Source organism: Salvelinus sp. IW2-2015, linkage group LG33 (assembly GCF_002910315.2).
Source record: "Salvelinus sp. IW2-2015 linkage group LG33, ASM291031v2, whole genome shotgun sequence".
In the NCBI taxonomy this organism is placed as follows: domain Eukaryota; kingdom Metazoa; phylum Chordata; class Actinopteri; order Salmoniformes; family Salmonidae; genus Salvelinus; species Salvelinus sp. IW2-2015.
Genome location: NC_036872.1, coordinates 8,520,784 through 8,527,243, shown reverse-complemented (window position 1 = coordinate 8,527,243; position 6,460 = coordinate 8,520,784).

Below are 6,460 nucleotides of genomic sequence, written 5' to 3'. Positions count from 1 at the left end.
TAGCACTTTGTGAATACGGCCCAGAGCTTCACCTCTCACCTTTCCATCACTTCCCCCACCTTCCTTCCTCCCCTCCCTCCCTACATTCCCAGCCTTACTGAAGCACACTGGGAATCTCTTGCCACATCACAGAGGAAAGACTAATCTGCTCTAACTTTAACTACGCCACTAATCCTTCAGGTTTATCTAAGTAGTGTGAGCACCTGACAACTTGGCCTGCCCTCCCCTCTGCAGCCTCTTAGGCTGCGTTTACACACGCAGCCCAATTTAAATATATTTTCCCACTAATTAGTCTTTATGACCAATCTGAATAAGATCTGATGTGAAAAGATCTGATGTGATTGGTCAAAAGACCAATAAGTGGGGAAAAATATACATCAGAAATGGGTAGCCTGAGCTGCAGTTTTGGCAGCACACCTTGTCCAAATATTGTCACCCAGCCAATTAGGCCATTAGAAGTAGAGCCTGATGAGTCTGATGATATTTGGACTTCAGTCTTGCTCAATCCACTCCTGCTTACTTTTATCACTCACTGCTGCTTTTCTTTTATTTCAGTGTGCCTACATTATGATATAGGCAGCATCCAACTTGGATCAAGTGTCCTGCCCAGTCACCCTGGTCTCGAGCATCTCGTATTATTCTGCACGTAAATCCGTGACATTCTAATTCGTATGATATGTTTTGTTTGGTATGGTTACGTAAGACAGATGGTTACTAAAGGCAAAAAACTAAAGTAGGGTGGTTGTTCGGGGTGGATGGGTGAGCATATAACGTGAACATCTAGCAACCCAAAGGTTGCTAGTTTGATTCTCTTCACGGACAACGTTAGCATTTTAGCTAAATAGCAACTTTTCAACTACTTACTACTTTTTAGCTACTTTGCAACTACTTAGCATGTTAGCTAACCCTTCCTCTAAGCCTAACCTTAATCCTTTTAGCTAACCCTTCCCCTAAACCTAACCTGAACCCTTTAACCTAACTCCTAAACTTAACCCTAACCTTAACCCCTAGCCTAGATAGAATTCGTGACATATCATACATTTTGAAAATTCGTAACATATTGTATGTTTTGCAAATTCATAAAATAAATGTTATTAAACTAGGCAAGTCAGTTAAAAACAAATTCTTATTTACAATGACGGACTACCCCAGCCAAACCCTCCCCTAATCCAGACGACACTGGGCCAATTGTGCGCCGCCCTATGGGACTCCCAATCACGGCCGGTTGTGACACAGCCCAGGATCAAACCCGGGTCTGTAGTGACACCTCTAGCACTGAGATGCAGTGCCTTAGACTGCTGCGACACTCAGGATCCCTGAGAATTATAATTCGTAACATATCATTATTAATTAATACATACCATACAAAATGTAACGTATTATACAAAATGGAGTGTGCGGATTTACGTACAGAATAATACAAAATGCTCTTAGACCAGGTTGGCCCAGCCGATTGCTAAGGTTGTTGATTACTTTTACAATATTGAATATCAGTCAGATATTTCCACACATTCACTTTTTTTATTTTATTATTATTTTTATTTTTTTAACGACACTCAATGGTAAATGAAAGATATCGACATTCTGGCTGTACTTTAAACGCATGAACCAACTCAGCTTTAAAACAACATATCCACAGATACTGATCATCATGGATCAGAATGTGGCGGAGACGGGAACTGTAAGTCTTTCATCAACGGAATGAACCACAACTAACATATTTACCACATTCCTCATAACCATTAAAAGATGATAGATGGTAGAGTCCAGAAACCATTGAAACCCACTGGGCACAGACATCTGTTAAATGTCGTTTTGATTTATGTTTGGTTGAGTTGTCAAATAACTTGAATTCAGTGTGAAATCAACCAACATTTCCACTTTGTCATAGGATTTAGGTTAAAAGTTTGGTGAAAAAAATACAATTTTCTTTAAGACTTTTTGCAAATCCAATCAGTTTTGCACATTGATTCAGTGCAAACAACTTTGATTCAACCAGTTTTTGCCCAGTGGGAAGATAGATTATAGATTACAGAAAGGAGAATAAGAGCCATGCTGACACATCTTTATCTCAGAATCACTCATTGCCCCTCAGACATTTTATTCTGCCAAACGTAATTAGGCTTTCCTTTGAAGTAATTCCCTAAAAAGCTTTTCATATGCACCTGTGAAATACCTCACCTGGGTGGGACATTTCTGAATGAATATAGCCATTGGGGGAGTTGGGAATAGGGACCAGGGCCTCGTTTTCCAGTTGCAATGTAATTTAAGCATTACGATGATCATACAAGATGCATTGTTATTTATGTGACAACTTTTTAATGCTGGGCATACACTACATGACTTCTAAAATCTTAACTACTTGGATGCACTCACATTTCCCGATTCCCGATTCCCTTGTCCCAAATCTTTCATTCCTTCCATCCTCAATCGGTGCTCACATTACAAATGATTCCCTAGTTGCTCCTGCCCTGCATTTCTCGGTTGTCATAGGAAAAAAATGAGGACAGGCAAACAGTGACCTGCTTAATTAGTGTGCACATTATCACAGTACCTTGTAACTTTTTCCACATTTTGTTATGTTACAGACTTATTCTAAAATAGATTCAATATCTTTTTTTTGCAATCTACACACAATACCCAAAACGTATCTTAATTAAGGCTAAGTTCATTGTTAAAATAGTTGAGCAACCTACTGGAGGCCCATGCTATGGGCATCTGTCCCCTGGAGTGTTGAAGTGTGCCCCTGGCTATCCGTAAATAAATAAAAAACTAGAAAATGGTGCTGTCTGATTTGCTTAATATAAGGAATTAGTGATGTGGACACCAAGGAACTTGAAGCTCTGAACCTGGTCCACTATTTTAACAATAAACTTAGCCTTAAGATGCTTTTGAGAAACCGGGCCCTGGACTAGAATTGAGTGTCTATGCCTGCGTTTACACAGCCAGCCCAATTCTGATATTTTTTCCATTAATTGGCCTTTTGAGCAATCACATCAGATCTTTTTCAGAGCTGATCTGATTGTTCAAAAGACCAATAAGTGAAAAACTATCAGAATTGGGTTGCCTGTGTAAACCAAGCCTAAATAGCAGGTTGATGTTATGGTGACAGCAGAGCTACAGCAACCCACTGGAGGCCCATTCTATGGGCATCTGTCCTCCTGATTTCTTGTGAAATTGCCAGGGACTCAATGTGGCGTGCTGGTGGATGAGTTTTGCTAATAAGAGAAGCATTTCTGCTTTACAGATCCCCTCTTTACTGTGTGAGTGAGCGTGCATGAAATCATTGTGCATGAAATCAGTGTGCAGTGAGTCTCCCATATCCACAGGCTCTGGTGAAGGCGGCTGCCTCATCAGCCTGGGAGCTTATCAGAGGGTTTAGGTGGGTGGAGTGGAGTGTAGTGGTGGTGGGGAGGATGGAATGGAAAAAAAAAACAACCACAGCTCAACTTTCTGGGGTTAAAGGTGACAGTGTCATTAAACATTTAAACGGAGTGCTTGTAGTTTGAGGCCGGGATTCAATCCAAGGTGCGTTATAGAGCAGCGCACTGGACAGCTGACAACGCAATGCGCCTTTTAAAGGCGTTTTCCTCAACATTTGCGGATATGGTATTTCACGGTAAACATTGCACGTCAGCTCAAGCGTACATCATCTATAAAGTCAAATGTAATGCGCTGCTCTCCTGCTCGTGCACAGATAAGGGTCTACCTGTGCTCAAGCAGCTGCCTCTTTGCCCTATCCCACTTGCCACATTTATTGGATTGGTTGAACAGCGCAGAAGAGAACCTCCCCCAATTAAAAAATAAATACAAAATAAATCAAGATCAGTATGTAGGGGGGATCTAGTTTCATGTGTTTCTTTTACGCCTGCTACGTTACCCCTACCCCATTTGTTGGTCTGCCCTGTAGCCTACAGAGCTTACATGTGCCCGGTTGTGTCTTTTCCCAGTCTGCCCTGTACAGAGATTGCACCCGCCCTGTATTGGTTACTGTCGAGTGTGTGTAGCAAGCTACCTCGTTTAAATATTGACAGTACTGCCACATCAGAATAACATTTGATTAACACTTGATTTACATCATCATCAATATTCGGTCTGGTTGGCCGATAGCATATGTGCAGCAGCACTTAGTCATTTATTTCCTTATAGAATCATCGTGCCGGAGGTGCTGCAGCTGATTAATTGAAATATATTTCCCAGAAGTTATAGAATTACTGCTGTTTGTTCAGAAGAAATTAAATAATTCAGAATAGCCTACTTACTACTCCATGAGTAGGCCTACACTTTAGCCACAAAGGATCAATAGCTTCTTTAAAAAATTGTCTAGCTGTGGATTGTGTGTAGCATATAGGGGGATATATATTTTTACTTATTTATCAGGGAGTGTTGCAAATACAATCGGGAAAACGCAGGTTGGAAAGCAAATGGCTCCTGCTGAAAAGAGACGACTAATCTCTCTGCTGTAGATGACCAAAATATTTGCTCAACATCCAAATAGGCCTATTGAGTGCATATTGTTTTACACAGTAAAACAAGAGAGATAGATGTCGGCTTTTGGCAAAAGCACAATCAGCGCATCGGCCATCACCAGCCACTGAGCTGCCCATCATTGGGTGAGTCAGTGCAAGAGAGATTCCCTCCACCATATTTCTTGTACCAGTCTAGGCACATACCCTTTAAATCCAAGTCATATTAGGATAGATTTATAATTGAAACCCACTGTAACCAAACCTATGTCCTGGCCATGGAGTTGTATGGAGTCCTCTAGTGGCCAAAAGACTGCATTAGCATGGCATTTTCTTCTTTAAAAAATAAGAAAATGGTGCCATATGGTTTGTTTAATACAAGGAATTTGAAATGATTTATACTTTTACTTCTACTTTTGACACTTAAGTATATTTTAGCAATTACATTGACTTTTGATACTTAGGTATATTTAAAACCAAATACTTTTAGACTTTCACTCAAGTAGGATTCTACTGGGCGACTTTCACTTTTATTTGGTTTTAAATCATTTAGATTATGGTATCTTTACTTTTATGCAAGTATGACAATTGGGTACTTTTTCCATCACTGCAGTACTACTATATAATACTAATACTTTCTCGCTTCCCCCTTTTCAGGTTAAAGCACTGCAAGGCTTTTCTCCTCATGTGGGGCATCAATGTTAATTATGCAACAGTAACGGTAAACCATGGACATAACAGAAAGAGAAGCAGTAGCGAGTACCAAAGTCACCCAAAGGCTGCCTGCCTGTAAACAGAGAAACATTCTGTCCCTCAGATGTAGTTGCACACTAACAGATGAAAAGACCAAAGCGGATTGCAGAGGGCAGCATATGGTACTACAGTATGTGCTCATAGTGTCGTTCATGGAGCTTCGGCCTCCCACTAATGAACTTACCTTGGTTACCGTAATCAGTTAGGACCTGATGGGAAAGTCCTTTACACAATAGGTTTAGCAAGGAGAGTGAGAGAGAGAGAGAGAGTGCGAGGGAGAGAGTGCGAGAGAGATAAAAAAAAAGAGAGTGAGGACAGATAAGGAGAGAGATTGCAACTCATTCAAATGAGTTCATTGCAGTGAAATCAGATCATTATATCATAGCAAAGCTTCCCGTGAGAGGGAAAAACGACCAGAGTCATGGACATAGAAGTCATCATCCACTTTATTTACTTAATGTCAAACAATATTACAGAACAGAGGACAGAATAAATTAACCATCCACATCAAAATAAAGAAATTTCAGTCCTGAGATTGACAAAAAAGCAGGGAACAGTAATATTAGAATTATCCACTATGGTACCTGGGCTGGAGGAAGGGGGCTGAAGGGGGTTGGAACTAGGGGTGAGGGAGAGGGCATACAGCGGCACAAAAGATTGGATGTGGTAGAGGTGGGGTGGGAAGGGGAGGTGAGTGGGGACGTCGGGGCGATTATGGTGAGATTGTAGAGGTGGGCTGGGATATAGGGGGGTAAGCAATCACAGGTATGCTTGGCTGTAGGCACATTCAAAAGTTGAAAATCCCAAGGCTAAAGAATTTGACAGCTTTTTCCTTTTTTTGAATTCAGAACCATCCGTTTGAAATCCAAGATCAATAAATATTATTACGGTTTCCCAAAAAACTTACAAAAAACTAAAGGTATTCTTTACACATTTTTCATCCTGAGGAGGCAAAATCATAAATACAACACTGCAGGGAGAACAATAAGAGAGATGCTTTATAGATTTCCTATTTCCATATATATTATTTTCTCAAGGTTGTGGCACCCTCATACTTTGGCAGCATTGGAGATCATTGTAGAATCAGTCCTGTTTGTCTACAGGAACATTCTGTGTGCCAAACAAACAATAAATAGATACTAAAACAAACCAAAACCCCCCAGACTTTTAGATTGCACACAGCCATATAGACACTCCATGAAATAGATGAGAGATTTGGGGGTCCTTCTAGAATGAATCTT